The following is a 21558-nucleotide window of genomic DNA, read 5'->3' as shown; positions in this document are numbered from 1 at the left end:
ATTATAAAGTCATCTTTCTAAAATGCAAATCTAATCTTATTCCTGACATTTTCCTAACCTTTTCAAAGTCTCCCCACTGCCCTTCGGGTAAAGTTAAACCTCAGCAAAGTGCAGAGGGTCCTCTGGCATGCAACCTCGGCCTGCACCTCTGCCTCATCTCCCGCCAGGCCACACGTCCCACCCTATGCTCCAGCCTCACAGACTGCATCTCCATGCTCTGGGCTTTGATCTGACGTGGCTCCCAGCTGAGCATCTGGGGTGTGTTCTTCTCCACTCCTTGCTATACCCCCTCCATTGGATACTTACTTCGCTTTTCGGGAACTATGTCTTACTGTTCTTTTCAGAAGATGCTGTGTCTAAAGAGAAAAGGACTCTTGGCATCACTGCGTGGACAAAGCAGTGCAGCTTATAAAAGACTCTGCTGTTCACATGGATCATCAAAACCAGTGAAATTCTAACATACTCAGGACATGTTTACTCTGTCCCCCCCCCAAAAAAGTGGAGATTTGAGGCAATCATTGTTGGTCACTTATGGTGAGTTGGAGGAAGGACTCTACTTTGACTAAAGACTACACTTCAGTAATTTCCACTCATAGCCCCTCACCACCCCAAAACTCAGGTCAAAGCGGTTAGTAATGTTAATTATTATTGCCATTATTTTATGCAACCCATCTAGCTATATAAGCTAGAACCCTCAGACACATCCTTGACATTTCTCTCCTTGCCCCCTCAACCTATCACAATGTCCTATTTTGCTTCCTAAACCATCTTTCGAAACTGTCCACACCCGGTGATGCTGGTTATCTCCAGCATCACTTTCCTCATGCAAGCTACCCTTGTGTCTCAGCCGGAGCACCTGGTTAGCTTCTTAGCTGGTCCACAAAATACACTCTGGCCTCTTCTCATCCATTCTCCATTTTGGAGTTAATTTTGCAAAGCAAAAATATGATCATATCACCACCCCACCCTTTAATCCCTGCATGATTAAACTTTTTAATGTCTTTACTTATACAACAAAGCCAATGCTCTTTAATATTTCCAGCCTCTAGAACAAGATTTGGCATACAGTAGGCATTCAATACGTTTTAATTAAATGAATAAATGAATATAACCTTCATCTATATTCTTCCTTTCTCTAATTCAGAATTCCAGAACTGACTTTCTTTCAGATCTGTGTTCCCTCTAATCACTTGGCTTTTCCCTCTGTTTTTCACTCTCTGTCTTTCCTCCTTCTCCAAGTTAATTCCTACCTTCTTCCTTCATATCAGAATGTAACCATCATGTCTCCGGAGCAGCCTTCCCTAACCAACCTGTCTAGTCCAAAGTCCTCCATACAGGCTTTCATTGCATCATGAGCCTCTTCTCCACAGTGCTCATCACACTTGCAGTTTTATGTGTGCTTGTGTAATGACTTTACTGATCTCCACTGCCCTGCTAGCCTGTAGCACTATGAAGGCAGGACTGTGTCTGTTTTCCCTCATCAATATATCCCAGGTACTTAGCACAGTGTTTGACATTCAGGAGACATTCAATAAATAGTGAACTGATTAATAGACACATTATAAATTAATGTGCAGAGTGCCCACCCCTTTTACAATTGCATTTTAATATAGATCTGGAACCTAGAAGCTCATTTGCGAGTCAAATCACAGAAAACGGTTCTCTTTCTACTCTCTTTTCTTTGAAAGTCCTTAATGAAGTCAAAAGTACAACTTCTGAACTCCCAGGACACAATACTTTTAAATATTATTTCACTTGAATAGTTACAGGACAATTGTCCTTTTTTAAAAGATACTTTTCTGGGTTTTGAGATCCCAAAAATAAAGAAGGAGGCAAAATTTGCAATAATTAGCCTGAATAAAATAAAAATCTCTCTAACCTAAAGCAAGATCTTTCCTATTACCAATGAAGTATAAAATTTTTTCTGGACAAAAGAAACCTATTTAGGTTTAAATACAAATAAGGAGGCTCGATGCTTCTTGGGGTTTACTGGTGTGCATGCAGGATGTTTGTTTTTAAAGAAATCACAATGTTTTAAGCATCAATTCATGTAGTTTGTCATAGTCCTGACATTTCTAGCAAAAAATTAAACCATCAAATCATATAGTTTTTAAAAGACTGATGCTAATATGTTTTTATAGGAACTATGTCTTATTAATCTTTTGGTAAGATGCTTTGCCAAAACGAAAAGAGGTCTTTTGCCACACGGCAGGCCAAAGGCAGTGCCATCCATTACAAATCCTGCCACTTGCATGGGAACGAATCATCAGAAACAGAGAAGTCCTAACACTCTTAGGGCATATCTTTCTTCTCTGAAATGGAGATTTGATGTAATCATTTTAATTTTTGGATAATTTATAGTGATGTGGAGATGGAGTATAGAGTCCTCTCTGGTTAAAGGCTACACCAGAGCTGTTCCCACCTCTGCCCCACAACTCAGGTGTAGAACTGAGTTAATAATACTCATGACACTCTGGCCTAATAGGTTGGTGCTATGTCCCTCCCTTGTATTTAATTCTTTTAGTCATGATTCCCTCAACCATTCCTCTCCCTATGGGAAGCACTCACTCTAATATGTTTACTATCTAAGTCATTGGATATATATACGTATCTTTATAAAGTACAAACACTGGCCTACAAGGCTATCCGTGATCTGGTGCCCACTAACTCTGACTTTGTCTCCTCCCATTCTCCCACATCTCATTCTACTTTAGCCACTCTGGCCTCCTAGCTATTTCTTGAACTTAACATGCACACATCAGGGCCTTTGTCCTTGCTGTTTCTTCTGCCTGACACACTTATTGATCAATCCACATGGCTCACTCACTTCCTTCATGTGTTTGTCCAAATGTCGCTTTGTTTTTAAAAAGGCGGAGGGAGAGAACTTGCCCTAATCGTCCTATTTTAAAGAGTAATCCCCCTTATCACTTTCTGCCTCTGTACCTTGGTTTTACTCAGTTGTAGTTATTGCCACCTGAGATACTTTTTGTACCTATCTTTGCTTTTTGTCTTTCTCCTTCACTAGCATGAGAGGCAATAGGGGATCCTGGTTAAAAGGCAGACCCTAGAGATAGAGTTACTAGGCTTGTATTCTCACTCTACCACTTCTTATGTGGTAGAGTGCACAGCAGGCAGCCCTATGCCTTAATTTCCTCTGCTCTAAAATGGGGATGCTGATAGTATTTACTTCATATGGTTACAATTTGATCTGCGACACAATCTACACTATTTAAGTATTACCTGCTAGTACTATTTTACATTTATTTTTATTATTAGAATTAAGCTCCATGAAGGCAGGGACTCAGTTTTCTTTGTATTCCCATTTACTCATTAAATAAATGCTATTTTGCATGTGCATAGTTTTTTAAAGAAAAAATTTTAGATATAACATGCATATAGAGAAATGAACATGGTACATATACAGCTCAGTGAATTTTCACAAATAAACCCATGAAACTACCACACCTGTTAAGAAATAAAACATTACCAGCTCACCAGAAGCCCAGCCTAATAACTCTAACCTCTCCCAAAAGGAAACCACTATCTTGACTCCTATCATTATAGATTAATTTTGCCCATTTTTTAAATTTATATAAATAGAATCATATAGTTAGTACTCTATTGTAACAGACTTCTTTCATTAGTTGTAGCATGGAGCAGTCATTTATTCATTCTCATGACTGTATAGTATTCCAGTGAATACTGGATTCCATTACAGTCTTCCAATGTGGAACTATACCATCATTTATTTACCCATTCTCTAGTTGATGGACACTTGGGTGGCTGGTTTCCAGTTTGGGACTGTTATGAATGGTGTTGCTATGAATATTCTCAGACATGTCTGGCGCACATAGGCATTCATGTGTATATACCCAGAAGATGAGTTTACTGGGAAATAAGGCATGCTTTTGTTTAGCTCTAGTAGATCCTGCCCAAAAGTTTTCCCAAATGGTTTTACCAGCTTACACTCCTTATAGCACGAGGTCAAAGTTCCAGTGTTCATGTATTTTTAAGCAACATAAATATTATACAATAGATTTTATTCTCTTTCCCACTTTTTTCACTGAATACTACACTTTTATGGTCTATATATGTTGCTGTACACTTATTCCCTCTAACTACTGCATAATATTTAGTATTATGCTTCCATCAATTGAATTCTTTTTCTGATTATTTGGAATGGTGCTTGTCAGTGTAGCAGGCTTTTGTCTGCCTGCCCAGCAACCATTCCCCTCTTCTTCCATCCTGACAACTAACTGTGCTCATTTACATAGACAAGTGCTCCAGCCCCAGCCCTCAGAGGTGACTCTTAGGTCATCCAAACAAATCCGGTACTTTTATTTCCCTTGTGACCCTCTTCTGGCCAATGAGACTTGAAGAGAAGTCTGTGCAGGATGGAACAGTGGGAAACAGGCTTCTTCTGCAAAGGTTTCTTACTTAGTTTTTCTACAGAAACACAAGGAAGATGTTTTCTTTTCTTACCTGGACATTGGTGTGAGATTGTGATAGCTGGAACTGCTGCAGCCATCTTGTGACCAGGGAGGGAGCTGGATGAAAGATGAAAAAAAACTGAGTCAATCATTACAGCACTAAGCCAGGAGCCAGGCTACTTCCAGACTTGTTAGATGAGAAAATTATTTTAATTGGATTTTCTTACTTGCAACCCAAATGGTCCCATTATAACAATTAAAATATTAACATTGGCTTGTTCTTTAAAAGTTATTTTGTATTTAAAGTAGATTCATATAACACTATATCTCAGCCCCTTTACTTTGTTTTATATAATTTCAGTTTGATGCCCTTTATTCACCATGAGTTTAATTTTATGACACTGATCACCTAGCAAACAGTATCTCTTTCAACTTATTGTTCAGCATGTGCAACTTTTTCATTTATAATTTTAGAACATAGTTAATTTTGAACATAAGTAAGTAAGGAGCTCCCATAAGTAAGGAGCAGGGCTGGAATTTGAACCCAGCCCCATGAATTTATAAAACACATGCTTTTAGCCACTTTGCTATACGATTCATCTAATTTTTTACTGTGATAACTACATGCATATTTAACACCAGATGAGAGATGCCGTAATAAAGTTTTAGCCGTTTAAAGTAAGCTAAAACAATAATTATAATATCTAACATTTATTGGGCACTTTCTGTGTGCTATGCAATCGTTCTGAATGTTTTAAACATATTTACCAATTTACTCTTTGCCAGATTTATCTTTAGATAAATAATGAATTATTTGAGAATAAACAGAGCAGCCTCAAGGAAAAGTAGGACTCAAATAATATTCTGATCATATTTAACATAGAAATAAACTGGAGGACAATTATTGTTTCATTATATCACCTAGGAACTTTTTCTCTTGTAATGGACCAAAAAAGTCCCAAATCAAACTGACTTAAGCCAAAAAGAGACTATTGACTTAAAAAGAGACTATTGACTTATGTGAATGGGAAATCTCCAGAGGCAGAACTCCTCTAAGTAGGGATGGATTCTGGGCTCCAAAATGTCCCACAGCTCATTTTTTCCATCTTTTCATTCTAACCCTATCAGCTACCCCCATTCTGTTGGCTTCTTTCTCAGACTCTAGTTGGTGGTTCCTGTCACCTCCAAGTACTCCCTTTCTGATGGCAAGATAAGAGGCAGCAGCTCTCCCACCTCACATATATTCAAGTTAAAAGCCAGAGCGACTTTTCTAACAGTCCTAGTATTACTCTGACTGCCCTGGCTTAAGTCACTGCCCACTGAAACTATCCTGTGGCAAAGGAGATGCAATTCCCTTACTTTTGGTTACAAGTAAGGAGATTTTGGTGAGGACAGGGAAACTCACTGATTGCCTTAGGCCAGAGTCGTGGCTCTACCTCTAGGACCAAAGGGTGAGGCTTCAGCCATATGAACTGGGAATAGGGGCAGAGAGGTCGGTCCTCAGAAGAAAATCAGTGAAATGAATGCTATTGCAGATGGTCCTCCAATGAACCACACCTCCTGTTTTTCACACCTTTTGTAGTCCCCTCCCTTCAAATCTGGGCCCTTTGACTAGATTTTTTTTTTTTAATAGACCCTTATTTTTAAGAAAAGTTTTAGATCTATAGAAAAAATAAGGTCATAGTACACACAGTTCTCACATTGCCCCTCACCGAATTTCTCCTATTATTAACATCTTATATTTTCATGGTATATTTGTTACAATTAATGAAAACTTATTAATACAGTATTATTAACTAAAGTCCATATTAATTTATTCAGATTTCCTTAGCTTCTGCCTAATGTCATTTTCTGTTCCAGGACTGCATCCAATATACCACATTACATTTTCTTGTCATTGTCTCCTTTGTTTCCTCTTGGTTGTGACAGTTTTTCAGAATTTGTTTTTGATGACCTTAACAGTTTTGAGGGATACAGATCAAGTATTTTGTAGGATGTCCTTCTATTGGAACTTGTCTGATGTTTTTCTCATAATTAGACTGGGGTTATAGGTTTTTGGAAGGAAGATTACAGGAGTAAAGTGTCATTTTTATCACAACATATCAAGGATACATATTGTCAACATGATTTATCACTGTTGATACTGACCTTGATCATAAGGCTGAGATACTCTTTCTTTCCCCTGTTCTATCCTGTGCTGTTTGGAAGGAAGTCAATAGGAGCAGCCCACACAAGGAGCGGGGATTCATGCTTCCCCTTTTGGAGGGTGGAATATCTACATACATAAATTATTTGGAGTGCCACTTCAAGGGAGATGTCTTTTCTCCCACATTTACTTATTTATTTATTTTTTTAATCATTCATTTATATCAGTATGGACCCAATGGATCCCTATCTTATATTGTACTTTGGTTGATAATCCAATATTATGTATTTATTTTATTGCTCAAATTGTTCCTGCTTTTGCTGTCGGGAGTTACATAGGTTGGCACCTGTGTATGACTAGCTTTCTACTAACTGAATGAAACAAATTCAGTTTCATTCAGTGATGCTTCCAAAGCTGGGTTACCAAAAGCCTTGCAGCTTCTGCAAGACTCCCTTGAAACTTTACTCTAGGAGAAACAGCCACCATGTAAAAATTCTAACTACTCTGAGATTGTATTACTATGAGGAATCCTCAAGCGAGCCATGTGAAGAGGTCATGTGTTAATAGAAAGAGAGAGAGACCACCTTCTAGCTCTTCCAGCCATACTAGCCCAGGAGCCAAATATGTGAGTCAAGAAGCCATCTTAGATGTCCAAACCACTCAAGGCTTCAGATTACTCTAGCTCAGCCACCATCCGACTGCAACCACATGAGAGGCTCCAAGCAAGTATTCCAAGCTCAGCAGAGCCCAGTCAACCTACAGAACCGTCTGCGATATCAATGAATTGCTATTTTAAGTCACTAAATTTGGTGACTGTAGTAAAAGATTACTTAAACAGATGCAAAAATCTATCAGCTGTGGTATTAACTCTCAAACTAGAACAAGTTTTATTAAGCAGCATATGGTGATGATTTTCTTGTTTTATCACCCAGAAGAAATCATTTAACCAGACATATGTGACAAAAATGTTAATGGATCTTTTTCTTCTCAAATAAAGTTATTTACTTTCTGGGGCTCTTGAGGTAACATTTTGATCAGAAACATTGTTCCACAGAGATAGTTAGGCTTTCTCAAAATAGTAATCTCAGTTCAAAAACAGTAATATTAGTCTTGAATAACTCTGTTGCCTGCCTAACAATTAGTCACAGCAAAGTAGATTTTGGAATAGAATTTTCAGGTGGCAGAATCTTTAAGAATCCAGAAACCTGAAAGGTTTCCCAGTGTCATTGTGGGAAATATATTTTTACATTTGAGACAATCTAAGTTCTACTGGCACCCTTACAGGGGCATTCTACCAGAGGGCAGAACATGTTGCTTTTCTACATGAACTATACATTTCCAGGAGTTAAGGTCGGGGGGCAGTGGAAGAGATGGGTACACAGTGAGGAAAGAAGCCAAAATTACACTTCCAGAAGAGACAAGTGTCGAGATTAGATTACCAGATACAAGGAGGCTGTCGCATCTTTTTCTTTTTTTCTTCAAGGGAAGATAGATTGGATTTCTATTTTATTCCTGGTTCCCCTCCTCTCTTTATTGATATTTTCTGTCTCTCATTGAGAACAGTTTGCTCTCATTTTATTTGCAAATATATTTAAGCTTCATTACTATGTATTCATTATATCTAAATTTGAAATAATTTGACTTGGCTTGGGTTTAAGTTTATCTTGAGATAATGAACCAAGTATTTGCCTAACAAATTAATAGAATAAACAAGGCTAAGAAGACTTTATTTCAAAATAGTTAAGATCAAAGTATTTCTCGTCTTAAATATTAACTGTGTGTCTACAAATACATATTGCTAATCTGCAAACAAGTCTTACCTATGCACAGGAGATTCAACTTGGAAACACATATTAATTAGTTTAAGTTGCCAAAACAATAAAAATATATTTCTTTTAAAATATTCACCAAGAAGGGGGACTTCCCTGGTGGTGCAGTGGTTAAGAATCAGCCTGCCAGTGTAGGGGACACGGGTTCGATCCCTGGTCTGGGAAGATACCACATGCCACGGAGCAACTGGACCCGTGTGCCACAACTACTGAGCCTGTGCTCTAGAGCCCGTGAGCCACAACTACTGAGTCTGTGAGACACAACTACTGAGCCCACATGCCACAACTACTGAAGCCCGTACGCCTAGAGCCCGTGCTCTGCAACAAGAGAAGTCACTGTAATGAGAAGCCTGCACACAGCAATGAACAGTAGCCCCCGCTCGATGAAACTAGAGAAAGCCTGCACACAGCAACAAAGACCCAACGCAGCCATAAATAAATAAATAAATAAATAAATATTCACCAAGAAGGGCCACTGGAGTCTAGAGAAAGAAGCTTCCCTGAGACCAGAGACAGAGCCCTGAACATGAAGCCTGGGCCTTAGGAGGCATTTAATAAATGTGAACTGAATGAATAAATCAAAGGTTCAGACTTCAATAATTGAAGTTTAAGGATTTGTTTAACAGAGATGTCTCAAATGGCAGTTCATGGGCCAAATTCAGTCCACCTTCTTGTCTGGTTTGTCTACATATTGTTATATTTTGTCCCATTAAAAAGGTAGTAAATTCATTTGGTTAAAAATGGTATATAGCAGCGGTCCCCAACCTTTTTGGCATCAGGGACCAGTTTCGTGGAAGACACTTTTTCCATGAACCTGGAGTGGGGGTGGGGGGGATGGTGCGGGATGATTCAAGCGCATTACATTTATTGTGCACTTTATTTCCATTATTATTACACTGTAATATATAATGAAATAATTATACAACTCACCATAATGCAGAATCAGTGGGAGCCCTGAGCTTGTTTTCCTGCAGCTAGATGGTCTCATCTGGGGGTGATGGGAGACAGTGACACCTGAAGTGTGTTGCTTATGTCCAGTCTACTCCATAAGATGCAGCTTATCGGTGAGTGCACTTGCCACTCACTGATAGGGTTTTGATATGAGTCTGCAAGCAACTGATTTATTATGGTCTCTGTGCAGTCAAACCTCTCTGCTAATGATAATTTGTATTTGCAGCCACTCCCCAGTGATAGTATCACCACCTTAGCTCCACCTCAGATCATCAGGCATTAGATTCTCATAAGGAGCACGCAACCTAGATCCCTCGCATGCGCAGTTCAGAGTAGGGTTCATGCACCTATGAGAATCTAATGCCGCTGCTGATCTGACAGGAGGTGGAGCTCAGGCGGTAATGCAAGCGATGGGGAGCGGCTGTAAATACAGATGAAGTTTTGCTCACCCGCCCACCACTCACCTTCTGCTGTGTGGCCCAGTTCCTAACAGGCCACAGACTGGTACCAGTCCATGGCCCAGGGTTGGGGACCCCTGGTATATAGTTAAAAGTCTCACTCCCACCTTTGTGTCTTATCTACCCACCTGCCCCCAGATTCTCTCAAGGTAATCTCTTTTATTAGTTTCTTGTGTATTCTTCTAGAGTTTCTTTAGGGCAATGGTAAGAAAATATGCATAGATAATCTTAATTTCCCCTTTTTTACACAAAGGTAGAATATTATACATGATGTTTTTATCATCCTTTTTTCACTGAATTTAGACTTGGAGATCTTTTTCTCTATCACCCTAAACTAGTCAATTTCATTCACTGCTTTCGTGTCCAGACATGGTAGGCATTTGAGTTATAGCTAGAGTAATACTACCAAAGGCAGAGTGGGAGAAGAGACTTGTTTTGCCCAATTTGTCACATCAGAGTAGCTGAGCAGGAGTGGGGAGGCCACTACATAGTAAGATTTCTTAAACATAGGAAGCTCATCCTCCTACATGTGAGTTACAATGAATGAATTACAAATACAACATCCACAGATTGTTAGCTGCCCCACTTCCCACCTAACACGCACACACACACAAAAACACACACACAAACACACACAGACCTGAAAATGCTAAATCAGTGACAATGTCAGAATTCCTAAGTGATAAAATCTCAACACTTCCCTCCCTTTTCTCTAAGTGCCCAACCCCTCTATGCCAACTCCCCACAACACACTTTCCAGAGGTGAATTCACCAGATGTAGTGTTTCCCAGACTCAAGAATTTTAGGAGTCTTGTTAAAAATTTGGATTCCCAGCCCTATCCCTTGGATATTCTTATCAAGGTTCTGAATCTTTGCTTTTAGGGAAGAATATTTTAAGATGCTAAATACGTACTCATGCCTGTGTTGAAACAGTTCTCTTAGGGACTAGTCATTATAATTAGATCCTGAGTACCTTATTAGATGTCTTTTCTAATGGCTATTTTAAAGAAATCGTTTAGAGAAGAGCTTCTCACAGTTTTTCACTGTGCTAACATAAAAAGTTAATACTTGTTTGGCACACTGAAGGCCACTGTCAGCCAGAAGCAACAGATCCAGGGGTTTTAGAAGGATGGCAAGATAAAAAGTGGTACTTCATAGTACAGTGCTTAGGAAATTTTGCTTTAGAGTATCTTGAGGGGAAGGAGAAAGGAAATTGGTATTTGTTTAGCTCTTGTATGCCTGGTGCTATGCTTAAAACTAAGCCTTTTATCTTGCATACAATCTACTAAGCATAGACAGATGTGTAATACTTCCTTCATTTTAAAGAAAAACAAACTAAGACAGTTGGTTTTAGATCAAACCTCTTCCAAAGGTAGAGTAAAGAATTAGAATTTGAACTGACATTTCTGGCTCCCACATCCAAAACTTTTTTAGCATTGCCTCAAATGGTAACCAATACATATCTCAAAGATTAAGGAATGTTCAAGAAAAACTTAAATGACACAACCTCTCCTGGATATATTTTGGCTTCAACCCTAGTTGCTGGTACTCATAGCACAATTCTCTTTGGGGTCGCCAGTCTCCAAGCTGGCTCCCAGTGGCCCCTAGGGACCCTGCCTTTTGGTATTCATGCTCTGGTATTCCTCCTCCCACATTCTATCAGGATTGGTCTGTATGACCAATAAAATACAGCAGACACAATGATATGTGACTTCAAAGGTTAGGTCACTCACTCTGGGAGAATCTAGCTCCCATGAGGTGAGGATACTTGAGCAGTCTCATGGAGAGGCCCACATGGTGAGGAACTGCCAGCAGTCATGGGAATGAGCCATCTTGGAATCAGTTCCTTCAGTACCAGTCAGGCCTTCAGATGACTGCAGTCCCAGCTGATCTCTCTCTCTCTTTTTTTTTTTTTTTTAACATCTTTATTGGAGTATAATTGCTTTACAATGGTGTGCTAGTTTCTGCTTTATAACAAAGTGAATCAGTTATACATATACATATGTTCCCATATCTCTTCCCTCTTGCGTCTCCCTCCCTCCCACTCTCCCTATCCCACCCCTCTAGGTGCTCACAAAGCACCGAGCTGATCTCCCTGTGCTATGTGGCTGCTTCCCACTAGCTATCTATTTTACATTTGGTAGTCTATATATGTCCATGCCACTCTCTCACTTTCTCACAGCTTCCCCTTCCCCCTCCCCATATCCTCAAGTCCATGCTCTAGTAGGTCTGTGTCTTTATTCCCGTCTTACCCCTAGGTTCTTCATTACCTTTTTTTTATTATTTTATTTTTTCTTAGATTCCATATATATGTGTTAGCATACAGTATTTGTTTTTCTCTTTCTGACTTACTTCACTGTGTATGACAGACTCTAGGCCCATCCACCTCACTACAAATAACTCAATTTCATTTCTTTTTATGCCAGCTGACCTCTTAATTGCAGCTTCATGAGACACCGTGAGTCAGAGCCCCCCAGCTAATCTGCTCCCAGATTCTGACTCACAGAAACTGTAAGATAATAACATGTTTATTGTTTTAAGCCACCAACTGTTGTAGTAACCTCTTATACGTCAATATATAACTAGTACAGGTTTCTATTACATAGATTGAAAAACAAAACACAGTAGATATTTGCCTCTGTTACATTGATATATTCCATAGCCACTTGAGGGGGGAAAAAAAAAGCAAGATTTTTGTCTCTAAATAAATAAATAAATGAACTATTTTAAAAATATTTTTGTTATACTTTCCAAACACTGTTAACCTTTTATTTTGCTTTATCAAGGACTGGTACTGAAAATAGAACAAAAACCGCAGGGCAAGGTCACTTCAGCTAAATAGTGAGGGTAAATATCTGCATGAATTTGATGTTTGAACCAGTATGACTGAAAAATAAAATAACCTACCAAGTGGGAGGGAGAAGTGGTTTTGTAAATGCAGCTCAGTGCTGTGCCAGACTCTGGCATACAGCTTCTGATGACAAACTATGTCTGCAGGCTAAAGACGTAGTACATGTTTGCTCACTGGTTTATCAACTAGAAAACAAGGACCATCTGTTAATTACCATCAGAAGACCTGGAGAGAGAAAATAAATGGAACTGAATTTTCCTCTGTCCAAGGTGGTTTTTTTTTTTTCTTTTTCTTTCTTTCTTTTTTTTTTTTGGTCATGATCTGGGAAAAGAAAGCTATAATTAGGTCTAAAGAAATTTCATTTAAATCTGCAATAACTTCTTGATCATCCACATAAAAATGTTTCCAAGAAAGGAATTAATACCTAAGTGAAATATAGCAAACAGGTCATAATGACATGATAAATTTTCACTGTATTATGGGGATACCAAATATTACCATGATACATTTATTTTTGCCAAGTATATTTTGTAATTATTTTTATCCACTACCTATCAAAGCAATATGGTATAATAGGTTAATACTCTAACTCACAATTTCTAAACGAGAGAACTTGGACAGGCTAGATAAGTACAAAAGTGGTTTCTGTAAACAGTAGGGCTAAACCTGGGTAATATTATCTAGCTCTTGGGCACTTGTCTTTCATATGGCAAGTCACAGAATGGGGGTGGAGGATGAAGGGGAAAAGAGGTGGTGAAGAGAACCACTTAAAAATAACCTCTTCCCCCTTATCCTCATCCCCAGGCATCTGGTATTCTTAAGCTCTTTCCATCCTGCTCTAAATCTTTCAAGGGACTGCAAATACTGTTGTTTGTTGTATATACCTATGACCTAAAGCCAAACTGTCCGCAATCCCATCCTACCAATCATTAACCTAAATGAGCCTGACCCAGCATGGGCCTCCAGGTTACTGTCTAACAGGCAGGTCCATTGCCCTCTATCCAGTAAATCTCAGGCATATGAGAGAAGCAGTTTACCCAGGTCTATCTCTAACATCTGTAGGAATGGAGCAAGAACACAAATGGAGGGCCATATTTAAAAGTTACGGATCACGATAACAAAATTGTTATCTAAAATATGTCTTATCTTCCCATCTTGACTATCTTATAACAACAAAAAAATTTTAAGTATGTGCAAAGCTATGGGTTTTATATGACTGAAAATCAGCAAAATAACAAGCACTACTAAATGTAATTATTGCACCTGTCTAAGTGATAGTTGGATGAGTAATAAAGATATCTATAATTAATAAAATATTATATATTTATTCTATAAAATACATTTTTCTTGCCTTTGGTTCACCAAAATTATTAATTATGTTGTTAAATCAAGATTTTCAGGGAATTCCCTGGCAGTCCAGTGGTTAAGACTTCGTGCTTTCACTGCCAAGGGCCCTGGTTCAATCCCTGGTTGGGGAACTAAGATCCCGCAAGCCGTGGCAAAACCAAAAAAAAAAAAAAGATTCTCACATAATTTGAGTTCTGAGAGGAAATGCCAAATAAATGACTTTCATGGGTTGAAATTATTACATAGTTTTTATTAATTCCCTTTGGAAAAACCTTAGCTGTGCTGAGATAGTGGCAAATGGAATTGTCAGTAAAATTTTTAAAGCAACGTTCAGTTCAGAAGTGACCATTTATTTCACATATCATGCTCAAACACTGTAATGGGTTTGCATATGATAAATTATCATCTCAAAAAAAATTACAAAGTATTTTAATTTCATCATATAGGTTGCTATCACATTGTGATTTTTCAGGATCTCTTAAGACAAGATGTAGATTCATATAATAATTCTTAATTCTTCTGCTTTCATAGTTTTCAATTCTGGAATATTATAAAAAATTAAAAATAGCATTGTTCTTCAATTTGTTTAAATCTTTCTTTGGTCTCTAATGGTCAGAAAATAGCCTTTATAGAAGTTAGTTTGGGGATTTTTTTTTTTTTTTTTTTTTTTTGGTATGTGAATCTTCTTCGGAGTCATGTGAACATTTTTATTTCTTCATTTTAATTTTATAATTTTTTTTGGATTGTCACATTTGCTGCACATTGTACATGTAGTTTCTTTCTATTTATAAAAACCACTTCTTTAAATTTTAAGTTTTTTCAATCCTTTTAAAAGTAAGTAGCCAAATTTAGATTTTTTTTTCTTTAAACTTTTGCTAATATTATTAAAATAGCAAATAAATATGTGGATAGACCTACTCAAAATTAATTTCATTTTCTGCCAAAAATCACAATTCACTATTTGAGAAGTTTTCAGTTATTTCACTTGACTGTCCTAGTACATTTTGAATCTTGTTTAAATCTAACTGCTTTAGCAGCATTTGATCAGCACTCCCAGTGTTTATCCATGAGTACCTATTAGGGCAAATTCTGTTTTTCTCAAGATGTTCCACCTTTGGACAGACCCTGAAAATATTGTATATAATGTTTAAACTGTTCCAAAGAATTTCAACAATATCAACAGTATTGAGACCAGTCTCTTAGTAACAAATTCAAATGTACTGTAACAAATTCATGTACTGTAAATGGCATAACAAATTCATGTACTGTAAATGGCATAAAGAATCCTTCTGGATTTTTCACCAAAATCACTTTTGTTCTTATCAGCCATGTTACTACCAGTATCATAGTTTTGCTCTCAACAATGTTTTAAATTAGAGCCTAATATTGAAGTTGTTTTTTCAATTCTTCCTACAAGTAAAAAGCCGTACTTTTTACAACAGGTTTGAAACCAATGAAATATTCATTAGTTTAAACTTCCTTGCTTTCTTCTCCTGGTCACTCAACATATATGTAAATAAAGGTTATTTATGTAGTAATACTTTAGATCCTGGTACAACCAAGTTGAACTGAATAATTTTTCCTTTTTAAAATTTGGGAGATGACTTTTTATCTCATTTTATTATCTCTTAAATTAATAATTTCATTTTTAATTCCCCTTACTAGAGAATTATCATTTGCTTCATTATATTTTACCCATCTTAAGTTTTTGGTCATTCTTTCATCAAATTTCAAAATCATTTCTACATATCCAACACTTGCCATTATGTTCTATAAATATTTTGCTGTTCTTCCATGAAAGGCATCATTAAACTTGCCTGAATATTAGACACACAATTATTCTTTAAAGAAGATTATGCTCATGTACTAGTTTGACATTTACTTTTATTTGTGGAATATTATTGGTTGTTTGCTGGTTGTTTGATTACTTTTTCAGTTCTAGTAATTACATCTGTACTTTTCTGTGTGCAAAGGTCATTTCATGGTATTTTAATTGAGAATTTAAGTTTATTATCACAAATACATTCATTGGCTGAAGTCTATCATAAAGATTAGTTGTGAAATATGTTAACGGTGATAACAAAATAGTTTCTAAATAGAGACTCTAAAAACCAGTTTCTACAACTTCCTTCTATTTGAAAGAAGTTTGGAATAAAATGAAATATAAAAATTCTGCCATGTTCATGTAATAGAAAATCGTAATCATTAATTTGAAACTGAATGTGTTTTACTAGCAATGTTCTCAAACTGTCAGAACGACATGGCGTCACCATTTCCAAGAACATCATCCAGTCAAATGCTCTGGAGGATTTCTTCCTGTATTTGCTGATTTCAAGACCATTTGTTTCTCTAGCGTCTACAGGGTAGGCTAGAGTTACTTTTGTTGTTTCTGGGTTATGAAAGTGATATAAAATTGATTCTTTTTCATTCTCATTGTTTTAATTAGTAACTAAATCTTCAATTAATGCAGAATATAAAGTTGAAAGAACTATTTTATCTGACCTACTTACATTGTAGGTTTGATGAGAATAATGTTCTTGTTAATTTGCATTGTTTTGATCAGTAGTTAAATCCTAATTAAAAAAGAACTTGTAATCTCTTGTTTACAAATTTCTATAACGGTCATGCTCAACAGAAGTCTGCTCACTTCCATTGTTTCTATATTTTTATTTTAATTAAGTAGAACTCTTCTTTGAAAATTTTCTATTTCTTTTTTCTTTCTAGCTTTTTTTCTTTTCTAATCTCTATTCTTGAATCCTTTATTTCTATCACAATTCCCTATTCTTCACCTGTCCTCATTTTCAATGATCTAAAAGATTTAAAAGTAAAATGTTATCGTATAAAGGGTATAAAATTTGGATATATTTTAATCAAAAATGTAAAGTAAATTTAAAATTCAGAAAAATGAAAACTTTTCACGTGTTAACAGCTATTTTTCTTCTAAAATATACAAAATTATTAAAATTACAAGGTAAAATATAAACTATAATGAATATCAAATTATAAAGTGAAATTAAATAATGCTGGAATTTTTATTTTAAAATTTAATTAATCTTATTAAACATTTTTATAAAAATAAAACTATTTGCATTTCTAGCATTCAACATCCATCTAGTTGTCAATGTTAAGAACTGGTATCACACTTTAAGTATATTACATCTAGACACAGATGCTTACAAATTTAAGAGCTATATGATTGTTTAGTATTGCAAAATATTCCTCAGCCATCATATGCAATAATTTCAAATACTAAGAATATCTGGAGTAAGTCCAGAACCATGAATTGCTTTATGTGGAGAAAAGCAAGAAAATGGATACTCAGCACTAGTGGGAAATGAAACTTCATAATGCAAGCACCCATTGTATTCATGCTATGAGAAGGATTTGACAAGTTAATTAATCTATCTGTTCTCTTATTTAAGTGTTCTGCTCTTCAAATCCTCCCTGGATGGTTGAAGCTTTCTCCTTTTGTTATGGTGAGGGTAGCATAACCCATAATACTTCATAGCATTTGAATGCAACTGCTAATGAGTGTTAGGCACAAGCATGAATGTTTAGTGCCAGAAGTGCCTACTGGCACTTAATAATTTATTGTTTATGTGTAGTATACATTTGTGATTTGAGGGTCCTCTGAAGCACAGGGCCCAGAGCCTCTTTTTCCCAGTTCTAAGTATGGTACTGAGCTCATCTTTCTACATTTCCTCTCTTCCTTTCTTAGGCCACTGCCTCAGTGCACATCAAAATCACAGCCCCTACTCCCAGCCCAGTTTAAGGCCCTGACTAATTAATTTACTCTTTCAGCCATTCCATGATTTATTTAGAATTTGAACTGAAAAAGTTCTTCAGACTCTCACAAGTTGTACAACATTCTTTGTGAGAAGAGCAGAAGTCCCTCTAGTAAGGATGGGCTATCAAACTTTTGTACATGATGTTCCCTCACCTGAAACACTGTGCTCTCCTCTCCTCAGATATTTGACTCCTTTAGATCGCAGCTCAATTGTAACTTCCACGAAAAAGCCTTCCTTGGCAGCCCCAATTAGTTCAAATCCCCTTTGGATATGTTTCCCTAGCATCTTGTTCATGTAACAGAGAGAGGATTTTATATTTATTTCTGTAATTTGGTTAGCATTTGTCTCGCTCCATAGAGAGAACTGACACAAGGACCGTGTCTGAGTGTGTTTTGGCACACCATTACATCCCCAGAGCTTAGCCCATGTTGTACACGTAGAAGACACTGAAGATTTAATTAATTGGGAGCCATTTAGCTGCATCTTACATTCTGTTTTATTTCTTGCCTTTAGACGTTAGTCAATCATGTGGCTAAAAACAAAATCTATTTGTCTTTTAGATCTCAGCTTAATAATATCTTCTTGTGTAAGCTTTCCCACACCTAACTAATTCAAATCTCCTTGTTTTTTTATGTTGGAAAAAACTGTAAACTCCAATTGGCCTCCCGACATGATTTCACATCATGTGTTTACCCCTGAACACCTGTGCTCCAGTGAACTCTCCCCAAAGGTGTGAAAAATACTGTATTAAAAAGACTGGCTGTGTGGTGGGCAAAGTGCATTACAACACTCTTAGGAATATTTTCACTTGCTTAGCAAAACCTGAAGTTTGGCCACAGAGCATGGCCAATTTTAGCAATAGGTATATTTTCCCCAAATCAAATATTTTGAACACTGACTGACATGGGAACTAGGAAATACATTTTCTAACATGATCATATTTCTTTAGGTAGTTCAGGATTTATCCTCAGCATTCAGTTTTACCTGGACACCAAGCAGCCAGGGAAACACAAACAAATATTTCTGGAAAGTTTCTTGACTCCTTTTTTGCAAATTTTAACTTCATTACCATGAAATCATTTGTTTATTATAGAATGACTTTCATCCTGGTTCTGCTGAGAACTTGAAAAACTAGACAAACAAATGAATGATGGTAAAGTGTCTCTCTCCATTTTCTCACTACTCCCAATATTTAGTGGACACAGACCAAACTTTAATTTAGATCCCTGCCTCTTCTGCTTTCCTATACATGTCTGTAGGATATTTGGTCCCTGACTCTTTACACAATTTTCCTTGTACTTAAAAAAAAAAAAAGAGAGTAAAACTGGACTATAATAATTGGACACTGACATCACAATCCACAAAATAACCGTTGTTGAATTGAATCAGCAGTGAAAGTTCTTCACTAGATTTTTTTTTTCCCATTTGAGTCTTCATCTATTTTAAGCAATGGCATAATGGAACTGGCAAATCAAGATGGACATAGTCAAAAGGGGTACCTCATTCTCATGAGTTATTGAGTGTCCATGTGGCCTGGGGGGACTGGCTAGGTTGTCTCAAACAGCTGAACTTTCTACCCAAAGTGACTGAAAGGTAGAGAAGGATTTTATTAAAATTAGTCAGTTGAGAGAAACATGGGAAAGCATCAGACTACACTCAAACTCAAATGATCAAGCTCTGGTTCATTGGCTCAATCAGAAGCTTTACTAAGTGAGACTCAGGAGCAAAATTTGTTAATGTGTTAAAAAATAAATTAGCAAAAAAATCTCATGCCAGGGCTTCCCTGGTGGCGCAGTGGTTGAGAGTCCACCTGCCGATGCAGGGGACACGGGTTCGTGCCCCGGTCCGGGAGGATCCCACGTGCCGCGGAGCGGCTGGGCCCCTGAGCCATGGCCGCTGAGCCTGCGCGTCCGGAGCCTGTGCTTCGCGGCGGGAGAGGCCACAACAGGGAGAGGCCCGCGTACCGCAAAAAAAAAAAAAAAAAAAAAACTCTCATGCCAGAAGGCCTGACCTCCATTTGGAATTATTCTGGCAAAAAAAGTGTACCATCAAGTTCTGAGAAAGCGTGTATTGCACACCCTAATTCTGTGGCCTTAGAAACAGGGGAGGGAAAAAGATCTACATTTTTTTCTACTCATACGAAAACAAGGCCAAAATTGCTTTGAGGTCTTCACTTCACATAAAATAGCATTAATCTTTTTTTTTGAAATCAAGGTAATATGTTAGATGTAGGGAGCTTAGCTCATCTGTTTTTATCTGGCAATACAATGGAAATAGAGGTCCTAATAACTGTCTATTATCTTGCTTCTAGCTATAAGAGACATACATCAGTAGTTTTATCTGCTGTAAAACAGCAGATGTTTCTCCTGAGATTCTACCTTCCCTTTAGAGCAAACAAAGCACTTTTCTTAGTGGTTGAGAAGAGTCAAGGAAGGAGTCCTACTGAAGCCTTGTCCAATACCCAGGAGCTCCAAATAGCACTGCCATATTGCTTCCCACCTGGCCTCAACTGGGAAGTGAAAGATTATTAAAATGTTTCAGTCATTTTCAAGTGCTGGAATGTTTTAACTTTTTGCCTTTACAAAAGCATCATGTAAGTATGCTTTTCTTTCCTCTTTCCCCCTCCTTTGGATTAGTTGTTTCTCAGTTACTTTTTAACCATGGGTAAATAAAGAAATGACTGAACTTGTTAAGTGCTGGTCCTGATATAATATGAGTAGTAAATTGAAATCCTTTCCTTTAAAATAATAAAATAAACTTTGATGATATACTAGAGGTATAGATTGCTAAAAAGTCACGAGGCAAATACCGGACAATCTTTCTGCAGTATTTTCAGTTAGTGTTAACTTTAGGGATTATGGTTTTAGTAAATACTTTGCCTCCAGTGGATGATAATAACTCTGTGGCTTTCGTTAGCTATTTCATTTCTTGGCTAAAATTACTCTGAAATAAAGGAAAGTCTGTGTTTATTTTGTAACGATTTCATTAGTGGGTTATATATTGCATTTTCTCATTGGTCAGTTTTATTAGGGGGAGACAGGAAAGTAATTTCCAAGAGATTTTATCAAATATCCAGTTTCTAAGGTAAAGTTGGAAACAAAATTTCTTCTCCTTATCATGTTGCTTAAGTCTTATTTTTTATTCCTACCCTTTATTATTTAACTGGCCTGTTATACAAAATAGGATTGTAAGATTGTCTCATAACATTGCTATGTCCTTAAAAATTTCCATGACCCATATTTTGGATTATACCTTCAAGACTTTTAAATAGTGAATAATTTTATGCTTATCCAGGACCCAAACTTTCCATTACTGTTCCTGTTTTCTGTGTCCCAGTTCATAGGTTTTTAGCATAAAGCAGCCATAAGAAGAAAACATATTTCAGAGGTTCTGAAAGCAAGAGAGATTTGGAAATCTCAAATCCCCCCAGTAGTCTTGAGCCTAGCTATAGTCTGATAGTATTAATTTATTACTGGGCCAAGGTGAGAGGGGAGGCCCAAAAGCTTCCACAAGTGGTATTTCAAAGTAAAAAGTTAAGACTCTCATCAGCAAAGTGAAACCAAGAACATCATTTTCACCAAAACATAATGCCCTTCACCCTGACCCCACAAGAGTTATTTGTCAAGAGCCATCATAAAATCATCTAGATACTGACCCTTTAACCCATGTTTCACACAAATGATTAAACCATCATTCCCTACTTTATCTAGAGCACATCCTCCCCTCTGCTTACCACCATGGCTGCACAATCACATGGG

At 37.1% G+C, this 21558-nt stretch overlaps 1 long non-coding RNA gene across 1 annotated transcript in view; it reads right to left on the bottom strand.

Annotated features, from left to right (window-relative positions):
• Window positions 1-21558, bottom strand: part of LOC115847917 (uncharacterized) — a 279707-nt gene that overhangs the window by 213079 nt on the left and 45070 nt on the right. The window contains exon 2 of the long non-coding RNA XR_009563436.1: window positions 4483-4547. This is a non-coding gene — a long non-coding RNA (uncharacterized lncRNA). The remainder of the gene's footprint in view (window positions 1-4482; window positions 4548-21558) is intronic.

The sequence above is a fragment of the Globicephala melas genome, chromosome 3, assembly GCF_963455315.2.
Source record: "Globicephala melas chromosome 3, mGloMel1.2, whole genome shotgun sequence".
NCBI lineage: Eukaryota > Metazoa > Chordata > Mammalia > Artiodactyla > Delphinidae > Globicephala > Globicephala melas.
The sequence above is the reverse complement of the archived record's forward strand: the minus strand, read 5'-3'. Positions and strand labels throughout refer to the sequence as shown.